Source organism: Nyctereutes procyonoides, unplaced genomic scaffold (genome assembly GCF_905146905.1).
Source record: "Nyctereutes procyonoides isolate TBG_1078 unplaced genomic scaffold, NYPRO_anot_genome, whole genome shotgun sequence".
Taxonomy (NCBI): Eukaryota; Metazoa; Chordata; class Mammalia; order Carnivora; family Canidae; genus Nyctereutes; species Nyctereutes procyonoides.
Genome location: NW_026575142.1, coordinates 61,338,251 through 61,360,637, shown reverse-complemented (window position 1 = coordinate 61,360,637; position 22,387 = coordinate 61,338,251). Strand labels below are relative to the sequence as shown.

General features: G+C 34.0%; 2 non-coding genes across 2 annotated transcripts; one reads left to right on the top strand and one right to left on the bottom strand.

Moving 5' to 3' along the window:
• Nucleotides 1-10,029: 10,029 nt before the first annotated feature.
• Nucleotides 10,030-10,135, bottom strand: LOC129499012 (U6 spliceosomal RNA). The gene has a single exon (XR_008662278.1). It is a non-coding gene; the product is annotated as a U6 spliceosomal RNA (small nuclear RNA).
• Nucleotides 10,136-21,997: 11,862 nt separating this feature from the next.
• Nucleotides 21,998-22,101, top strand: LOC129499008 (U6 spliceosomal RNA). The gene has a single exon (XR_008662275.1). It is a non-coding gene; the product is annotated as a U6 spliceosomal RNA (small nuclear RNA).
• The last annotated feature ends 286 nt before the right edge of the window (nt 22,102-22,387 follow it).

Below are 22,387 nucleotides of genomic sequence, written 5' to 3'. Positions count from 1 at the left end.
TTGCCTACATAAAGACCTTTCTTAGCACGTAGGCTCAGTAACAATCTCCATCCCATTCTCTAGGCTCCACAAAGAACTAGCCTTCTATCCTTGATGTGCTCTCACACAATTCTCATTGCACGGAATGCTTTTCTGACACATGCAACAGTATTCGAGCAGAAATGTCAATAAGATTTCTTGTCAATTTTAATTACAAGTATGATCAGGATCCTAAGTTTTAGGTGCATTTCTAAAGGATAGAAGTTATTGGTTGCTCTAGATTCTTTTATCTGGTATATATAAGGTAGAGGCCCGAAGAAAATATTTCTAGCCAAGGTATAAACCTTGAATATCTCATTTAACAATGAAAAAAATAATTAAATATTTATAATGCTAATTAACGAACTCTTTGATATTTAACAAAAATAAAGATAATTGAAGCCATTGGAGTAGCTTCATGTAGATGTGGATGTCTGATTAGAATCTTTCAAACACTAATTTGCCCCTCAGGGGGTAAGTGTATATTTCTGATCAGTTAAATATTGTGCACATGCTGAGATACTTTAAAATAAATAATAGGCAATCTTAAACTCACTTATACCTCACAATTACTCATTTTACTCAAGTACAAAAATTGATGTACAGAGAGTTTCAATGCATGCCCATTATTACAAAGTAGTATATTACTAATCAAAATATGACAAAGGCTTGTTTAACTTCAAAGTTCTCACTCTTATGCAATATATAATTCCTTTTGTAAGAGCTATTACCCATGTGGGCAGATAGATAGTAACAGTGCAATTTAATAAGTGCAACTATAGTGTTTTTGTTCAAGATATAACTGAACCAGATAAAATTGCTATATAATTGAGTTGGAGGAAAAGAAGGAAGAGCCATTTCCATAACTTTCTGGAAATTCATACCCTTATGGTATGGAAAAACCAGATTAACTGAAGACAACACTGGCTATTACTGTGAAGATATATCGGTGAAGATAGAAGATGAAGTAGTGCAAAATTAATTTGCTGCATTAAATAAGTTGCATTAATAAGTTGCAGAGTACTACAGCCAAAGGGAAACATTGAAGGATTTTAAATAAGAGATTTACATCTTTAATAGATCTCTCTGGCAAATGCAGGGATGACTGGTTTGAAAGAGATAAAGCTAGAGCCCATTGAGCAGTCAGTCAGAGGGTTGTTGAAACCCTCAGGGAGAATCACAGTATCTAAACCCGGAGAGATATGGAATAGGTAAGGGTTATGGGAAGAATGAATTTAAGAAATGCATGAACCTCAATGTTTATAGCAGCAGTGTCCACAATAGCGTAATATGGAAAGAGCCCAGATGTCCATCAACTGATGAATAGATAAGCAAGAGGTAATATATATCACATATGCATATACATATATGTAACATATACTGGAATATTACTCAGCCATCAAAAAAGAATCCATTTGCAACAACATGGATGGAACTAGAGGGTATTATGCTAAGTGAAATAAGTCAGTCAGGGAAAGACAAATACCATATGATTTCATTCATATGTGGAATTTAAGAAACAAAACAGATAAACATAGGGGATGGGAAGGAAAATAAACAGAGAAAACAGAGAGTGACACAAATCATAAGAGACTCTTAACTCGAGGAAGCAAACTGTGATTTGCTGGAGGGGAGTTGGGAGCAGGGATAGGGTAGCTGGGTGATGGGAACTAAGGAAGACACATGATGTAATGACCACTGGGTGTTATATGCAACTGATCAATCACTAAGTGCTACCTCTGAAACTCCTTTTTTTTTTATTTATTTATGATAGTCACAGAGAGAGAGAGAGAGAGAGGCAGAGACACAGGCAGAGGGAGAAGCAGGCTCCATGCACCGGGAGCCCGACGTAGGATTCAATTCCGGATCTCCAGGATCGCGCCCTGGGCCAAAGGCAGGCGCCAAACCGCTGCGCCACCCAGGGATCCCACCTCTGAAACTCCTAAAGAAAAACACTTATGTCATAGATACTTTAAAGCTGATATTATGGTGTATTTCAATATATCATTTGGCCAAAAAATTACTTTTAGTCATAAGGAAAGAAGGCTCAATGGGTTTATAGTCAACAATTATTTTCTGTGCCAGATTGTTATTTCTCTCCTAGATTATAATGAATAATAAGTAATAAATGTAACACCATGTTTTGTTTAGCCACTATTATTGTGCTCTTTCCACAATTCATTCATTTTTCTGTTTGCTTTATTCTTTTAGGTAGCTGCTTATTCCTATTTTCCAAAGAGTGTTATGTAATGCTACATATTAAGGCAGCATGTTCTATAAGGTTCATGTTCTCTGTCCTTACATAGCATTAACCAGCGACATGTTAGGAGTCATGTTTTTTTTTTTTTTTTTTCATCTCCTGGAATAAAAGTGTCAGTGACTATCAGCAGGTTTTCATACACATAATTAATCTCATTACTGAAATAATGGTTCCCCAAGTGGAACTCATCTTCAGTTTTGCAGCCTGAAGGGTATCCTAATGAGCTATTAATTATTCAGAGTGAAGTTGAAAATTCAGGCCAATTAGGTTTGGTGATTCTATGCACATGCACAGTAAGGTGGGTAGAATTATTCTTAATATGTGTATTCAGATTTAGATTTAGATGTACTCAAGTAGTTAGATTGGAATTCTATGACTGAAAATTGTAATTCTCAACATTAGTTTTCCATATAATTTCAATGATCACTTTTGCTATCATTTCAGGCAGCACTTAATACTGTAGAGGGTGAGAATAATAGTATAGCTCAGTATATACCACGTACTCTATTAAGTGTTTTACATTTAGTTATCTACATTCTCTTCTAATCCTCATAACAACTCTATGAAGGAATATTAATCTCACACCATTTTGGAGGAATGAAAAATTTGAGGCGTACAGAAAGACAAAGTAAACTATCTAAGTTGACATAACTGATGGTGGCAGAACTGGATTTAGACTTAGGTGTTCTGGCCCTGGAATTTCTGATTTCAGTTGACAAGATATTGAAAGGTAATCTTATTATAAATATTGTTTGATCTCCTCTAAATAAGGAGATGCAAGGATTGGTATTTTACTGTGATAGCTACTTTTTATTTCATTCTACTATGGATAGTCACACTCTTGTGTATCATGACACTGTTGTTGAAAATACAGAAAAAATTATTGGAACATAGACCATTTTAAAAATAACTAAAAGCAAAACAACAACAAAATAGCTTATAATGCAGTGCTAGTATTCAGTCAGCATGCAAACAATATTTGGAGAATAAATGGAAGGAATGACCACTGGTCCATCTGGATTATCTACATAAAAACTGAATAAACAAGGCTCTTAGATAGTATTATTTAGTATTATATATTGAGCATGAAGAAAATGTTTGCTATGAACAAATTATTGAGTTTTAGTATTATTCATCCTGAGCAATTTTTCTGATATCAATTAAACCAGAGTACCATTTTCCTAGTTGTTCATTTTAAAGTAATTGTTTATATTGCAAAAATAGATTCATTTATACATGAAAATATATTGCAAAGTATAAAGTTAAGAAAATAAAATCACCTGTAATGAAACTATTCAAAGATCATCACTGTTAGCATTTTAGTGAATATTCTCACGTTTTATATTTTTTTCTTTAAAACCTGTGTTAATACTTTACACTTGTGATGAGCACCAAGTGTTGTATGAAAGTGTTGAATCATTATATTGTACATCTGAAACTAATATCAGGAGGCATTGCCATCCTAATGATAATGTGTCAAAACATTAATCATATAAATCATGGGACTGTATAAGAAACTTATGCACACCTTGACTCCTTCCACTTTTTTGAGTAATAGTTAATTCCCTGGGTTCTTTTTTACTGCCTAGGTAGGCAAATTCATAAACAAAAACAAAATCATGAATGTGGTGATGGAAAGTGATTTATATAGGTTAGAAGTTAATTTTTTTAAAAGTTTTTATTTATTCATGTGAGAGAGACAGACAGAGAGACAGAGAGACAGAGACATAGGGAGAAGTAGGCTCCATGCAGGGAGCCCGACGTGGGACTCGATCCCAGGACTCTAGGATTACGCCCTGGGTTGAATGCAGGGGCCAAACCACAGAGCCACCCAGAGATCCCCAGAAGTTAATTTTTTTTTAAACAAAAATTGCCAGTAGTTGCATTTACTTGATATGAGACCATCAACATCTAAATGCTAACATGATTAATTTTCTATCTAAGCATAACTGGTAAAATTTTAGGATGCAATAATATTATATACTTCAAATATAACAGTGTTAAATATGCAAAAGAGTAGGTTTAAACAATAGGAAGAAATATGCTCCTTTTAAATAAATACATTATTTTATTTTCACTTTTAAATGTATACAATGTACTGTAAAATACACAAATGCTGTATTCAGCTTGATTAATTTTTATATGTTTATATCCTTATAACCCTGGTAATGTCGTTTTTAAATAATACACACTATTTAAGTCTTAATTTCCTTTCCAAAATATAGATTTCATGAGAAAGTGCAAATGCTTGGCTGATTCAGTAAAAAGTGATCCGCTGTATTGCACAGTTAAGACATAGTCCTTATCTGTGTTCATTAAAACTTGAATTAATTTGTAGTGAAATATGATCCCTTGTTAATAATTATTGATAAAAATTAAGCAGTAAAATATGGAAATATTTTCATGAGTAAAGTACACATACTTGACAGAAGTTTTCCTTAAATGAGGATAAGATTTGAATTATGGAATATTATTTAAAGAAATTTAATTTGATTAGTTTCTAGTAACACTACATGAACCAGAGATTATCTCCAGCTTCAGATTCATAACTCTAGGATCCTTTCTGGGTTTAAATGCTTTGAGCTAAATTCTAATTTTACCTGATTAGCTTCCAAGAGCAGATGCTAAGTAAAAAGTAATAGCTAATATTTACGAAGCATCTCCTAACTTCACTAAGGACTACTGGGTAAGATAAGAGATTATCTTATTTCATTTCATGACACTGCAAGGTAGTAAGACAACATTTTTGCTTCTTTATGTGTTTGGAAACTGAAGGAGTGAGTTAGGGCCATTCCCTTCAAGTAACAGAAATGTATTTGAGTCAGAAAATTGGAGAATTTATTATGCAGAAACAAGGTCAACAATCCATCTGGACCTCAGAACGGACCTGGGAAGCTGTCAAGATCTAACCTTCAACTTTGTGTGTATGTGTACAGGGTTCATTTACTATGCTGACCTATGATTTTTAAGAAAATGATTTTAACCAGAAGGTGCTTTTAAAGATTTATTTATTTATTTGAGAGAGAGAGACAGAGAGAGACAGAGAGAGAGAGAGAGAGAGAACAAAAAGGAGAGGCAGAGGGAGTGGGAGAACCAGGCTCCCTGCTCAGGAGGGGCTAGATCCCAGGACCCTGGAATCATGACCAGAGCTGGAGGCAGACACAGAACCCACTGAGCCACCCAGGCACCCCCAGAAGAACTTTATTTTCTGAAAATCTATGGATCTCAAAGTTAAATATCCAGGACAGAAGTCCAACTGTGGTTGAAGCAATTTTAGTCAGTTTCAGGGACTACATACCTGATTGGTCTGTCCCTGTGTGGAAGTGATACTTTAGAGGTATTGGTGACAAAGATAATCTAAAGGTTACCTTTCACACAGAGCCTCAGGAAAGATTAATTCTCTAGTAATGTATAACCAGATGTCCTCAGATCTGATTGGAAACAGAGAATTTATCCTTCATCCTACACATTTTAGACTCCTTAACCTATATATATAGTGATTTTTTTTACTAATTTGTTGAATTTATTTTATAGCTTAATTATCAGCTATAAGATTGCTTTGTGCAGTGTGTACATGCTTTCTATTTAGAAGAGAATATTAAAAATACAAACTTTCTTCTTTGAACTTAGTGGAGGAATATGTAAAGCCATATACAAATAAATCTGACTTTAACCAGGATGTTTTATTAAAAACTTGACAGCCTATTATGTCCTTCGAGAAGACTTATATTTTAATGAATTACAAATCTAAATTACACTGTAACCAATTTGTCTTTTCCTTACAATGGTCTGGAAGTGGTGGTAGTAATTCCTTTAAATATTAATCAGGGAACTGAAATTATCTAAGTAAACAATGTCTAGCAACCCCTCCCAAACTCCATTTTATTCTTCACATTTCTTTTTTAATGTTTTTATTATGGTAAAAAAACTTGTAAAAGGAAATGTATCCTTTTAATAAAAATTTAAGTGGGCAGAATGGTATTGCTGATTATATATACTTTGTTGTACAGTAGAAATCTAGGACTTATTCATTTTGCATTGATTGAAATTCCACATTCATTGAACAGCAACTCCTCAGTTCTAACTCCCTACAGCTGCTGGCATACCGGTTCACTTTCTGCTTCTACATGTCTGACTACTTCATGTACCTCATACGTATAGAATCATGCAGGATAGGTTCTCGTGACTGATTTCACTTAACGTAAGATTGTCACAGATGATACCACTTCCTTCTCTTTAAAGGCTGAATAATATTCCATTATATGTATATACCACATTTCCCTTTATATTAACATTCATGGTCATTTAGGTTGTTTCCAATTATCATAATTATCCATTATGAAAAATGCTTTAATGAACATGAGAGTGCAAGTATCTCTTTGAGATACTGTTTTCAATTATTTTATATAAATACCCAGCAATGGAATTGCTAGATCATGTAGTAGCCTTATTTTAATTTTGTGGAACCTAATGCTATTTTCCTGAGCTGCTGCTTCATTTTGCCTTCCACTAACATTCTCTAAGGGCTCTCATTTCTCCACATGCTTGCCAAAACTTGTTATTTTACAAATAGCTTAAATCCCTTGACAATCACAGTTGCTCTTGGCCCTATACTCAGAGAACTTTAGTCCTCCCAATAATGGTGTAATTAAAGGACATAGATGGAGATCCCTAGGATTGTACCTCAGTGTTGTGGCTGGCAGTTAGTCTCATTAAGCAGTGTCCACACAGTATTAGTTATTAAATACATAAATGTATCTTGTTAAGTATTAAATATATATATTGCAATTATATTTATTATATTATCTGTGTATAAGAGAATGCTTCAAATCTTCATCCAGGTATTTTCAATCTCATGTTGGACAGATATCTAACAAGCTCTGTTCTTGTACTGTTCCATCCCTACCATTCTGTCTGCTTCTGTGGTTGGGTTAAAGCCAATAGAACTTAACTCTTCATTGATTTAAATATGTTTTTCTTTATTATTTTTAATTTAATTTAATAAAAAGAAATTGAAAAAATAAACAATGCAAAACTTTATAACAACATGGTAGCCAGGAGTTATTTATTATCAATATTAATTTATTGGATCTAATAGAAACTACTAGTACTTGTATTTTAATTATCCCTGAGGCTACTACTGTTTTATATCAATGTCTGAAAATTAGTACTGCATCATTAAGGAATTATAAAACTATCTTCTGCATCCTTAGTTGGAGAAAGAAGAGAAATACTTAGTGCATTTTACAGATTTTTATTAAAAATGTGTAAAATAATAAAAAAGTTTTAAGCTTAAATGAATTAGAAATGAATAGCATAATTGATAATACAAGAAAAACCGTTCAAAGACTTGCATTCCTTTGGTGACTAAGTATAATATGTTTCATTTTTGAAAGATGGTTTTTCTCATAGCAAGTGAGAAGTCTGAATACAACATTTTTTTTTAGTTTCAATTAGCCAACATATAGTACATCATTAGTTTCAGATGTAGTGTTCAATAATTCATCAGTATGTATAACACTCAGTTAGATACCCTATAGTCACCAACAAGAGAGAGTAGAATAATGAACTACATAAACATATGATAAACCAGACTATAAACTCTTAAATTTCAGTCAGTTATTATTCCATCATGTGTATCTATAGTTATGCATTGCTATGACATAAACAGTGGACTCAACATCATTTCAATGTTCCTCTAACTGGTATGTTGGGAAATAATAGAACAAAAAATCCAGACAAAAACAAACACACAAACAAACCAACACATCTCACATCCACACAACCACACACATATTGACATGTTATAATAAAAAGAATATTCTGTATATAAAGTAAATACTGACACAAAGAACTGAAGAAGCAACTTTACAGAGAGATTTCTCAGATACTTCAGTTTTACATACTGCTAGGGCAGTGTGCAGTGAGAATTTCCAAGAAGTAGGCATCCTGTGTTATCTTCACAGAGAGATTCAGAGAAAACTTTTTTGGATCATTTCTGTAAACACCTTTCAGAACAGGACTGCCAGTTTAGGAACTAAATACATTTGAGATTTATAGATAAAATACTCTCTATAGGACAAAACTTAGTAATTGTAAAAGTTGAGGCAATGAAACTCTATGATTATTCATGATTTTTTTGCCAATAAAAAAAGAGATTAAAAGAGATTCTTACATGTAGATTAGAACTTGAGTGTGCTAATTAAGGGGAAAGGCATTTTTAAAAAATATTTTATTTATTTATTCATGAGAGACACGGAGAGAGAGGTAGAGACATAGAGGGAGAAGCAGGCTCCTTGCAAGGAGCCCTATGTGGGACTTGATTCTGGGCCCTCGATCAAGTCCTGAACTGAAGGCAGACGCTCAACCCCTGAGCCACCCAGGTGTCCCATGGGAAATGGCATTTTTCCCTTCTTCCCAGCTTCTAGCTCAATGTCATATTTCTCACTCCAGATGTGGGAAAAGATGGAAGGGATCTAGAAAATGGAATAATAGAATGGGAATCATGATACTTAAAACTGGACTTTTAAGAGCTGAAATAATACTGAAAAAAATCAAAATTTAATTTATTTATATATTTTTTTAGTTACTGTATATTGCAGTCACTTTTTTAAAAGATAGGGTGACTTATTTTATAAATTTTTACCTGGATGTTTTTACCTCCTAATCTCCTTTATGAAACATGCACCATAGACAATACAGTCGGTAATATTATAAAGTGTTATTTGATGATAGATACTGACTGCATTTATCACTGCGAGCACTGAATAATCTGTAGAATTGTTGAATCAATATATTGTACCCCTGAAAGAAATGTAATGTTGTATGTTAATTATATTTCAATAAAAGCAAATGAAAAAAAAAGAGTGAGATAAATTCTACTTTATTCATTTATATTTTAAAATAAAATAAATTTCTCAACACTTAGTAAAATGTATTCTTAAAGTATTTTGGATCAAATAGCATATTATTATTCTTTTTTTAAGATTTTATTAATTTATTCATGAGAAACACAGAAAGAGAGAGAGAGAGGGAGAGACACAGGCAGAGGGAGAAGCAGGCTCCATGCAGGGAGCCCGATGTGGGGCTCGATCCTGGGTCTCCAGGATCACGCCCTGGGCTGAAGGCGGGTGCTTAACTGCTGAGCCACCCAGGGATCCCCCGCATATTATTATTCTGATATCATTTTTATAATGTATATTTTTAGTCTCAAGATACAGCATATTTTAGAAATACCTTTCTTTGTTTAACACATCAAGACACTATTTGAGCATTTATGTACAAAGTCGCCTTATCTCTATATTTTATAATTCCTATGTAAATAAGGCACAGTGGCAAGGCCATTTTCATATGAATAAGTCAGGTATTCACAAATCAGTATCATTTTCCAAGTATATTCAGTTACCCTTTAAATATGCTAGATATATACTGTAAGAAATTTATAAAATAATTAAAGTAAACCACCAGTTTCTTTAAAAGTTGTCAGTGTTGTTCAACAAATTGGAAATAATCATCCAGAAAAATATTTCAGACCTTATTCATGTATGTATAAATACTTTAACAATGAAATGTTGGCCACTGTATATGTTGTACAGCACTGTTCCTTTCATATTGAAGGGCTACGATTTGTAACTATCTCTTTAGCAAAGAACCACTACTAAATATTAGCAGCAAGAGGAGCAATGGATAGAACATAATGCAACATGGAAGTTGTACTAAACAGGAATATATTAAATTTGTGGTTAGCCCTTTAAAATATTTTATGTGTAAACACTTGAGTGTCATCATTGTGCAAGGGCCATGCCGATCTTCTTCCAATTGTTCTGATTTTAGTATATGTGCTGCTGAAGCAAGTACATGTTTAGACACTTGAAAGACCAGATTATAAGCTAATATTTAAAAGTATGAAAAGTTACATGGTGAAATTGGAGTGGCCTAGTATATTTTCCCCTCCTGAAAAGAAATATAAATTATGTAAATAATTTCATCCTATCCATCCCTTGTGAATGGTCACTTTAATAACAAGCTATATATTCTTCAAAAATAATAAAATGATAAACTCTTAATAAAAAGAAAAAATAGATATGGAGATAAATTGCTTTAAAATCCCAAGGAGCCACAGATAGGTTTACTTAGAACAAGAATATTTAGTGGTCATGTTTACTATTTATATTATGTCAATATTTTACTGTATCTTAGGTTTAATTCTGGTAGAAATGCCAGGGCTGAGGACACTCAGTTCTTATGAGACTCACTTATCACTTCTGTCCTGAAACAAATTAAGTGCAAGTTTTGGAAAATTAGTGCATATTTCCATACAAGAATTCTTAAATATATATAAATACCTGGAAATTTTCAATAATAATAATTATTAATAGTTTCAATTTTATCTGGATAAGTTTATTGTGGATCAGTATTACAGTCCAATGATTATGATCATAACTAAAATTTATAGCCAATCCGAAGAAAATGCATGTTATTAAAATATTTTTAAAATATCAAGGAATAGAGAAAAGTATAATCTGCCCTCTCTCTACTTTGAGACACCCACTTTTCACATATCACTGAATATTCTACCAGGCAATTTAATGTAAATACGTGCAATTGCCTACTCATTTAGTTATTTGTTTGTGTTTGTTTTTACAATGATTGGATTATGCTACATAGATGATTTTATTTATTTTTTTTCTTACTTAAAATAGTAGAGAGTGTTTCTAGAGCAATAATATACTAGTTCAGTAAAAAATAACTAGTTCAATTGCCCACTTGCTGTTGATATTTTAATATCTAGCCTGCAAAGTCATCAAGAGTAGTGTGATGTATTGTTGGGCAAATGGACTTACATTTATGCTTTAACAAAGGCTGTGTTGGAAAAATACTATTTAGGAATGACAACTGGAAGAAAATACAGCTATCTCTTTTGAGATTCTAAAAGATGTTGTTTGGATTTAGCAAGATGAATAGAATGATACTTAAGTTACGTGAGTTTGGAATTTGCTGAACTCTGCTTCCACATAATGTATCAAACAACGACCCTTTGATGTCTCAGTTGTATTTCTGCAGACTTGTCATTAAAAAAAAATTCATTCTAACATAGCATAATAACCATTTCATGAAGATTCTTGAGTGGGAAATGTGTTTCTACTCATTAATTAGCTTGTTTTTTTATCTTATGGGTGTAAAATGATTAACCTGAATGTGTCCTACTTCATGACGGTTAGTCCAAATCCCAAAGATTTGCTGTCTTCCTTTAAGCACATCTTTTTAATAACTTGCTTATAAATGGTATGCAATTTAAATTTTAATACTACCTTCCTTTTTTTCCTTCACTTGATTTTTCTGTTATATTTTTACCACCTTGTATATATCTTGTAAGCTATTTCAAATCCTTTTTATATTGAAACATGGTAAAAATAATTCCATAGAAAAAGACATAAGTAAACTAATAAAATCAGCTCCTTTGTTTATGTACAGATAATTGTGGGGGGGGGAGTTCACATTTTGGCTCTTGGGAATTAAGAATATTGGTAATTTATTTGGTTTCTAAATGTGGCTTATGGGAACAGAGGTTTGTGGATGAAGTATGTAGTTATGAGGTTTATGTTGCAATGAATGCTAGCCACAAGGCAAACTCATGCTCAAATTCTCCTGTCAACCTCTTCAATTTGGTTCATTTATGAATTTAACAAGACCCCAGTAAACTTGATAATACTTTTTGGTTTTAGGGATTACAAAACAAAGCAAAACAAATAAAGCGAATTCCTGCTCTGGACCTAGAATTTTACATTTCTGCAAGTAGTCATAATCCCCTTTAGTGAAAAATGATATTTAGAATCTGCCATTTGGATGATAGCGTATTGTTGCTCTTGGAACTGGTCATCATCCATAGAACTTTTGCAATGAACAAAGCCAAGGAATATGTATAATTTAAAAGAGAAAGTATATTATGAATTATAGTGATTTTTAGATTTGAATTTAGAACTGTAGGATTCTGCTTATCCCTTTAATCTACCTTTGAATTTTTCTCATACACTTAAATTTCTAGTCTCTAAATATTAATGTAATTATTTATTTGATATGTTTATTTCAGAATAAAGATATTAGAATACCACAAACAATATTACTAAAAGCTGTTTAAAGTATTTTTCAGCCCAGCTATTTTCATCCCAAGTTATTTATTTTGGTTTATTTTATAATCAAATTACTGTGCTTAAAAGTTACTTGAATATATCCTCTACACCGACTCATGTTTATTTGTTCTATTTTTCTCATAGTTTTTAGGGATTGGTTTTATTTTCTACTTTGATTTAATTTTGTTTTATAATTATGCAAAACCTTTATAAGCTTCCAATGCCAGGGATCCCTGGGTGGCGCAGCGGTTTAGCGCCTGCCTTTGGCCCAGGGCGCGATCCTGGAGACCCGGGATCGAATCCCACGTCGGGCTCCCGGTGCATGGAACCTGCTTTTCCCTCTGCCTATGTCTCCGCCTCTCTCTCTCTCCATGTGTGACTATCATAAATAAATAAAAATTAAAAAAAAAATAAAATAAAAGCTTCCAGTGCCATATCTACACAGCAGTATATTCAGAAAAGTAAGCTTCTATCTGTTACTGGCTTCGCATTTCTGTCCTCCATAAACTATTTAATTCACTTAGTGGCTTGTTCTTCCATTTGAAATAATTTCACAGGTGTGGACAATTTAGTCATTTTTCTGAAGATAGTTTCCATAAATAGGTTTTAATCATATTCATACTTTATTATAATATCAGAATCCCATGGGATTCATAATTGCCTATGTTAATTTTTTAAGACATTTATTTTTCTATTTTAGAGAAAGAATGCATGCATGTGCATGCAGGGCAAGAGGCAGAGGGAGAGGGATCCCCTGATGTATTGTCTTTTATTAGTAGAACTGAAATGCAACAACCAACCCAAATCATTTCTAGGTGGTAATTATTCTTTTATTATTATGGAGAGATAAAGAGAGTACAGAGTTGGATGAATGATTGGAAAGACAGATAAATAGTAGAAAGATGGAATCTAATGCTATATACAAATAATAATAAATATAAAGTTATATGCACATAAAGAAAAGTTGAGCATTTTCCTTTCCCAAGCCTTTGAAATATGTAAAATTTAAAAAGAAAGGAAAGTTAGGATATTCAGGGAACAAGGTTAATGATTGAAGGAGACCATAAGGCACTAAAGTCAGGTATCAAATGTGGCTCACTTCTTTTATCTTTGAATTTAATTATCAAACAAGTTTATGCTATCTGAGGTTTAAGTATAATATTGGGATATGAAAATATACAATAAAATTCATAAAAATCTAAACATTCTATTACAACCACAGTAGTTTTCAATCCCTAAATTTTTAGTGTACATTTCACCTTTTTTTGTAATGGAAAATTTCAAACACATAAGGGAACTGGTATAATGGACTCTTTTTTGCCTGTCACTCAGCTTCAAAACTTATCAACTCTTGATCAATCCTGGATCATGTACATCAACCCCAACGCCCTGCCACCGCATCCCTAACTCTGTTACTACTGGGTTGTATCAGTGTTTCAACATCAGACTATTTCATTCATATTCCTTTTAGAATATATATCTGTAAAATATATGACCTTAATAAAAACTTATCCACCATACTATTTCATGCCTAAACAAATTTAACAAAAAAATCCTTAATATTGGGACGCCTGGGTAGTTCAGGGGTTGAGCATTTGCCATCAGCTCAGGGCATGATCCTGGAGCCCCAGGATCAAGCCCCACATCAGGCTTCCTGCATGGAGCCTGCTTTTCCCTCTGCCTGTGTCTCTGCCTTCTCTCAATGTGTCTCTGATGAATAAATAAATAAATAAAATCTTAAAAAAATCCTTAATATCATCAAATATCCATTTTGTATTAAATTTTTGCTATGGGATTATAATTTTTATTATTATTTATTTAAATCAGAATTCAAACAAATTTTAGACTTTATAATTTCTTGATTTTGGGGGGTATGTCTTGTTATTGTTCTCGCTTACTTATATCTAAAATCATTTCAGTTCTTTCTGTATGCTATGTACCATTTTTTACTGGAAAGCCTTTTGTTATCTTCAGTCTCCTCATCTGGAATGACTTTCCTACCATTTTTTACTTGGCTAGTTATATTTAATCCTTTGAGTCTCATTTTAAATTTCAGCTGTTTAAGAAAGAATTCTCTGCTTACTTATTATAAAGCCTGATCCCCTCTCTCAACTGTCTTTGTCTATATTCACTGTGTATTTTTTAAAGCACATTATCTCCTTTTAGCTACTCATTTGTTTCCTTATCTTTTAATTTGGCTTCCTGCTGGAACAGAAACCATACACATTTCATTTTTCAGCAAATCCTCAATGGTCAGCACTGTGCCTAATTTATGTAAACCCTCAAGTGTGATTTGTTTAGTGAAGGAGTAAATAAGTCCCTTACTTTCATCCCATGACATTGGTTTCCTACATCAATAGAATGATAAAAATTGTCCAATGGGAATTCTTTCACATTTCTATTTTTCACTTCAAACATCACCATATTTTTCAATTATTTTATTCTCTCCAGTTTCAGAGAAACGCTTAACTTAGTTACTTGAACAACCGGTCTCAACTCTGCCCAGCCCTGCCTGGGTTTCTTTTTGTATCTTTAGTTTCTCTCTTGTCTTCTAGTGACTCCTTCTACTCAGCTGCCAAGAACCCAAGAAATTCAGTCCTTGACTGTGTTCTCCTTTTTCTTGCCCTTCTGTGTCTGATGCTTTAAAACCATAGGCTATTCCCTGTACTATTTTACAACCCACTTCATCATCTAATGTGGCCTCTGCCAACAGCCCTCACTAAAATGTTTCTCAAAAAAGATTGATTTACCAATCACAAACCTCTCTCTTAGGCTTTATTCTGGCTAGCCTTTCTATCACATTTGACTCTGAGGCTGTCCGCTTGAGATTCTTGAGGCAATCTTAACTCTTGGTCCGTTGTGCTCCTTATCTTTTGATAGTCCCTCTTCTCTTACCTTACATTTAAAATGTGAACATATTTCTAACTTAAATCCTAATTTTTTAAAACTATTCTCACTATGTCAAGCATCTACTTCAATGTTAATCTCTGTATAGGAATTCCATTAATTATTAGTTTTATATACTCTAAGTGCTTAATAAATGTTTGTCAAGTAGAATAGACTTGAAGTGGTGGGTCTTAATCTTAACCTTTGTTTTTCCAGATTTGAATATATTGAGTGGGACTGGCATGGCCACCCCAAAAGTAGTTGCCTGCTGGATTGGGTCAATGAGACATAGCTGAGTCAATGGACCCTTTTTTAAAAAATGATATAGTCTGTAAGAGAAACAAAACCGTTTTCTGCAAATGTTCTACTTGGACAACCATACTGGTTATCAGTCTACATTAATGGAGGAAGGAAAATGTGAAGAGGACTGCTAGAGGCAGTATGGGTTTTATGCAATAACCATGTCCTTTTAAAAATATTGAGTGATAAATAGTAGTTTACAAGTGCAATATTGAGGGATCCCTGGGTGGCTCAGTGGTTTAGCGCCTGCCTTTGGCCCAGGGCGTGATCCTGAAGTCCCAGGATCAAATCCCACATCGGGCTCCCTGAATGGAGCCTGCTTCTCCCTCTGCCTGTGTCTCTGCCTCTCTCTCTCTCTCTCTCTCTCTCTCTCTCTCTCTCTGTGTGTGTGTGTGTGTGTGTGTCTCAGGAATAAATAAATAAAATATTTTAAAAAATAAAAATAAAAGTGCAATATTTAATTAAATTAAGTCACTGAAATCTTGATACATTTTGAATCTAATTTAAGACAATTCGTTTTAAATTAGGCAGTCTCGGTTCTTTTAACACACCCCAAAACACTTCCCAAAATGATATATTTTTTAAAGATTTATTTATTTGTTATTTTAGAGAGAGAAAGAGAGAGAAAGCGTGCACATGCATGGGGATGGAGGGTCAGAGGGAGAGTGAGAGAGAGAATCCCAAGCTGACTCTGCACTAAGCTTGGAGCCCAATTTGGGGCTTGATCCCACCACCCAAGATCATGACCTGAGCTCAAACCAAGAACTGGGTACCTAACCAACTGATTGAGCCACCTACAGGCCCCTCACTGATATTTTTCAAACATTCTGAGATCTGAGACATTTCTAGAAATATGATTGTTTCTGGTATGTTAATATTTCTACTTCTAATCAAATTATATTGCTAGACTTCAGCCTTAAATGTGTTCCTTAGTATTTTTAGTTTCCCAATATACATGGAGGTTCTGAAAGCCATCTCATAATCCTTATACAGAGAAATACAACATGTTTTGCTAGTAAGAATTGTTTTGTACATGGAAGGAGAGAGATTGGATCAAGGCAGTAGAGTGGGCATACAACTTAGCCCCATCCAAATCACGGAGTGTACTTTAAATAGAGCCTATCAGTTATAACATAACAAGTGTCATATATAGAATTTTTTTTGAGGTATGTTCAAAAAATGGAAAGTACTGATTTCAGAGGGATAGAGAAATCAGGGTCTGAAGTCATGGCCTGAATCTCAGAAGAAAATAGAACAATTCCAGGCCCAGAAACAACAAATACAAATGAGCAAAAGGAAATGTTGGGATATTAATGAGACTAATTCAACTAATTAAAATACTGTCTTTAGAAGAGCTGGCTCTGGTGGACCCCAGCCTTTTTCTCATCTATATATGCTTAGTAGGTGACTGGTTACTCTTGGCTGAAACACTGGAGCTAATTTCCAAGCATATGACTAAAGGACTAGGAGCAGAGTAGTCTTCCTCTGCACCTTCACTTACAATGAGGGGAGGAATGAAAATGGAGAAATGATTAACCTGGGTATATTCCCTCTGAATAATGAAGTGGGCTACGATAGGTAGCTGCTAAAACAGATACCTGGAATCTAGAAAGAGAGAAGTACCCTGATTATATGAACCTGGAAATTTAAGGATTCTGACAATCCTCAATCACGCGACCCCATACATCCTGCCTCTTCAATCTCACATCCCCACCACCAATACATTACTGTTAGTTACATGCTCTTGTAATGGGGAGTTCTGTTTACTAGCAGCATACAATGATTTCATTTGGGTGTCAACATATATTCCATTTATCTATAACTACTCTGATTCCCTGCCCCAAACCAGGGAATATGAAAAAAAATCTACACATATTAAGCAGACTCACAAAGCTTTTGAAGGAAACAGCACAATGAAAAAATTGTAGAACAAATCTCAATGAATTGGTTAATAGAAGAAAAGCTTTTAAAAAGTATAATGAATAACAACCTTAACAAGATTCTAATCTGGATGATATTGATTCCATAGACAATTATCAAATTATAAGAAAAATCTCCTTTATGTATAAATCAAACCAGAATACTTGGAGATTAATTTTTTTTTCCTGAGAGCACCATGCCTTTAAAAAGAGAGACACAAGATTGGCTTAGTGAGTTTGAAAAGGGAATTGATAGATTGCTGAGAAAAATACATCTCCAACTGTCAAACACATCTTTTCAAAATGTATAAAATCTTTTTACAAAAGTCAAAAAATAAATGCTAAGAGAAATAATAAAATAAAAAAATATAAAGCAAAATTGGGAAGCTATGATATCTGTGTGGTAAAAGATTCCATAAGGATAGCAGAGAGCATAGGCGAACCAAGAAGACAAAATAGTAGAAACGATTTCTCTGAGTTGAAAATAAGCAAAAGATTTTAATTTGATAGAGGTAAGTTGGTTGATAATTTTAATATTTTGATATCATTGCCTAACAGCAGGCAGTTGAAATTGTTGGTCAGCAGTTTAGCTCATGGATTAAAGATTCGGCAGAAATGTTGAAATCAAACATGATATACAATATTGACTTTATAACAGTAAACAAAATAGTTATAATTAAAAATATTATATAAAAGATATTACATGAGAGCCTAATACTTTGTAGCATGATGGAAAATTATCTTCTTAGATATATCTGCTTTTACACCTGTTTTGTGGCATTGAGGAATGATGGTGAGATAAAATAACATAGGTCCTGATGCACATTAACTGCCTTAATTTATAATAATTAGATTTGATGGTGCAAAGTTGCCTCATATCCAAGAAAAATTAGATTTATAATAAGGTAAGTTTGTAAAAAAATGAAAACAATGTGAGAAATGGCAAAAATAAATCTGATGCCCAAATGCTTAAATCAGGATTTATTACTGGTTTCAAATTAAGGTCTGAATTTTTGAAATGCGTAGACCTGAGTTTTCATCAGGAAGTACATGTATGTAGGGTAATTAATAAACAATGTGAAAACATATTGGCAAAATCTATAAATACAAAGTAAGCCCCTGTATAGCAGTCTCTATCAATAGTTTAAAGCAGAATTTCTCAACCCTGGCTGCACATTATCACCCTCTGGGGAGATTTAAAAAGTATCACTGCTGACGATGCAATCCCAGAGATTCTGATTGAATTGGTCTGGATGGCATTCTGGAATGGCAGTTTTCAAAAGCTCCCTAGGAGATTCTAATATTCAGCCAGGGATGAGAACCACTGGTTGGAATTAATTGTATGGATTATTAGTCAATATTAGCACATGTATAAATATATGAAGAGATTTTATTTTATCCTTAAAAAAATACAGGAGCAAGGTGTGGGACAGAACCTTGCATGTTCCCTAACATATTTCTACTTCTGCTTTGGTTACCACCAAGGACAAGAAACTCACAGTGCCTGGTAGCCAGTAATGAAATAATTATTTGTTGAACTGTGAATTGAACTCTCTCCTGAAGTTACCTAATGCACCATTCCTTATAATAGTCCCCGCCCAGTGATTTTAAATGTAGAGAAGTCCTTTCCCCTGGCATAATCAATGTAATTGCTATCCATATTTTCTATACTCGTTATAGCTCTATTAAAAATAAATAAATAAATAGGGTATTATTATTATACCCTATTTCATTCCCTTGGGATCCTCAATTACCTGGATTTACCTATATACTCATTGTCATTACAGTAACTCATCTCTCACTCACCTCCTATTTATCGCTCTTTATAACTTTAGACTAGGTAAAGAAGAAAAGAATTCATATTAATCTAAGAAAAGAAACACGGATACTTTTGCCCATGAAATAAAATTCATATTAATCGGAAGCATCTTGGTTAATTTTTTAGATCCTCATTGCGAATGTTTTCATTGTAGGCATTTTGGAGGAAAGCAAGCCATAGGCCAACTAGAATGTCCTCTTTTATCCATGGCCAACCATCTGCGGTTCCAACTGTAGTGTATTATAACAACTTGAGAAAAGAATTTAACCTTTCATGGTAAGGAAGCAACAGAAATGGACAAATGAGATAAGCCATAGACACAATATCTCATAGACTCAAGATTGATCCTGTATTAGTTTGTGTGTGCCTATGACTACCACAAACTAAATAGTTTGTAACAGTATAGATTTATTTATCCCATATTTCTCATGGATTAAGAGCCCGGGCACAGTTCACTGTAGCCTCCACTAAGAGTCTCACAAGGCTCCCATCATGGGGCCAATCAGATTGCATTGATGTCTGGACACTTGACTGGAGAAGAATCTACTTCTAAGCTCACTTAAGTTTTTGGCAAAATCTATTCAGTTGCAATTAATAGGACTGAAAGCTTCAGCCCCTTCTTGGCTGTCAGCTGGAGTCTACCTTCAGGTTCTAGAGGCAGCCCACAGTTCCTTATCACATGACTTCTTCAATTTGACTGCTTACTTCAACCCTCCAAGGAAAGTATCTAGCACCAGTTTGCTAAAATGGAGTCCTATAGTATATAAACTAATATTAATAGAATGATATCTTCTCTCCTTTGCCACATACTGTTCTTAGAATATGGTTTTAAGTCCCTTGTCCACTCAACAGGAGACTACATAAAAGTGTGAACACAGAAGTAAGAATCATTTGGGTCGCCTTGGGATATGTTTGCCAGAGTTTTCAATAACCATAAACTTAGATTATTTGTGTAGGGAGAGATGTTCATCCTGGATGGAATACTAGAGGAATTTCATAAGGATATAGAATCAGTAAGCTCAGCCAATTGCCCCCTCCTCCCATACATAAAACTAACAAGAGTTACCTCTTGTGTAAAGGGAAGTCAGTAGGCCCTTGCACACACAGTGTTCCCTATTCCTCATCCTCTCTTGAAATCTGACCCCTTCTGCATTAAGTTGCTAAACTATTTTAGTGTATTAAAATAACAAAGGTTTAAGTGTTGCTCATACTCCATCCATCCAGGCATGGTGCTTCCTGTCTTCCTCACTCTCTGGAAAATTATTGGTCTCCTGACATGGGAAAGAGTTTATGGCAAACTATACACCTAGCTCTCAAAGTTTCTACTGGAGGAGACACATGTCATTTTTCCTTAAATTGACTAAAGTCACACGGCCAACACTTAATTTCGAAGTGGTGGATAAAGAAAGAGAATAGTAAAGAGATGATTTACTGCACTGAAGACGACTACAGAGGGGAGGAGAGGGTGTTCCCAGTGAGAGATGGGAAGCCAGATCACTCCCTAGGTTGGGGAGAAACAAACATCTATGCTTTCAATGTTAAACTAGCTGAAGGGGAATTAATAAAATCTTTATTTACTTAAATTAATCCTCTCTATTGCTTACATAGATAGCTTGGGGTAGCTCAAGGGCAGAGGACTTCTCTGTTTATAGCACTCTGCTCCTGTCTACAGTAGAGGGTCCACTTGTACACTTAGAAGAAAAATTGGAATGATTTATACATGTATCAATGCTGCTCTCATAATTTGCATTTCCCTTTAGAACTCAAGTATTTCTATTCTTCCTCCATACATTTTTTTAAATTTTTTTAAATTTATTTATTATAGTCACAGAGAGAGAGAGAGAGGGGGGGGGGCAGAGACATAGGCAGAGGGAGAAGCAGGCTCCATGCACCGGGAGCCCGATGTGGGATTCGATCCTGGGTCTCCAGGATCACGCCCTGGGCCAAAGGCAGGCGCTAAACCGCTTAGCCACCCAGGGATCCCCTCTTCCTCCATACATTGCATCATTTTGCTCAGAGAGGAATAATGCAGGGAAGATATACTTTTATTTTCTGATTATCATTGTCCACAGTTTTAACTTAGAAACTTATGGAGAATTTAACTTAGAAAATTATGTTATGTGTATCTGCTCATACAGAAGTTTTGAGAATGACCAGAGGAGAACAAATAGGTAGGTTAGGGGAGATTTAAAAAGTATTACTTTTTAATCAGATGCTCAGTTAGGTGGATGGATGGATGGGTAGACAGAGAGAGACAGCAAGAACTCAAGGGGAGGAATAGATAGATAAAGGGAATAAGAAGCATGCTAAGGGCTAATATTATATATTTTTCTTCCCAGATTTCTTGGTAGAGTTGAAGAAATGGGAGTTTTAAACAACCAAGATTTTCATTGGTCCCTCCCAAGGGCACATCCATATCCTTATTTTTTGATTTCCTTTCTTTTGTGTGAGATGGTACTTGCAATTCACTATCAGCAAAACAAGGACTTAGGAAAAGAAATGCCATCTAAAAGAGATGATGTATTTTAGAATTAAAAAATGTGGAGGTTATTATGATATTCAAAATGATTATAATCAGTGAAACAAGCTAAAATGGTGATAAGCATAAATTATCTTAATCAGACTATGAAGATTAAAAATCTTATTTAAAAATAAGATTTTTTTTGTGCTCACTTTGGCAGCATGTATACTAAAATCGACACAGTTCAGAGATTAGCATGACCCCTGCTCAATGTTGACACACAAATTCCTGAAGCATTGAATATTTTTGTGGCAATAGTTAACATTGTTACTTGAAATTTGCTGAGGATAGAACCTAAATTAATCTTCCACCACACATGCTTGCACGCAATGGTAACTATATAGAAATGATGGGTATGTTAATTAGCTAAATTGTAGTGATTTATAATGCATACATATAACACTATGTTGTACACCTTAAATATATACAGTTTTGTATGTGAAAAATATCTTAATGAGGCTTTAAAAAATTTTAAATATGATTTTTAAGAGGTAGTTTTCATTACTGTTTGCGATTTTTACTCAGTCTCTAAAA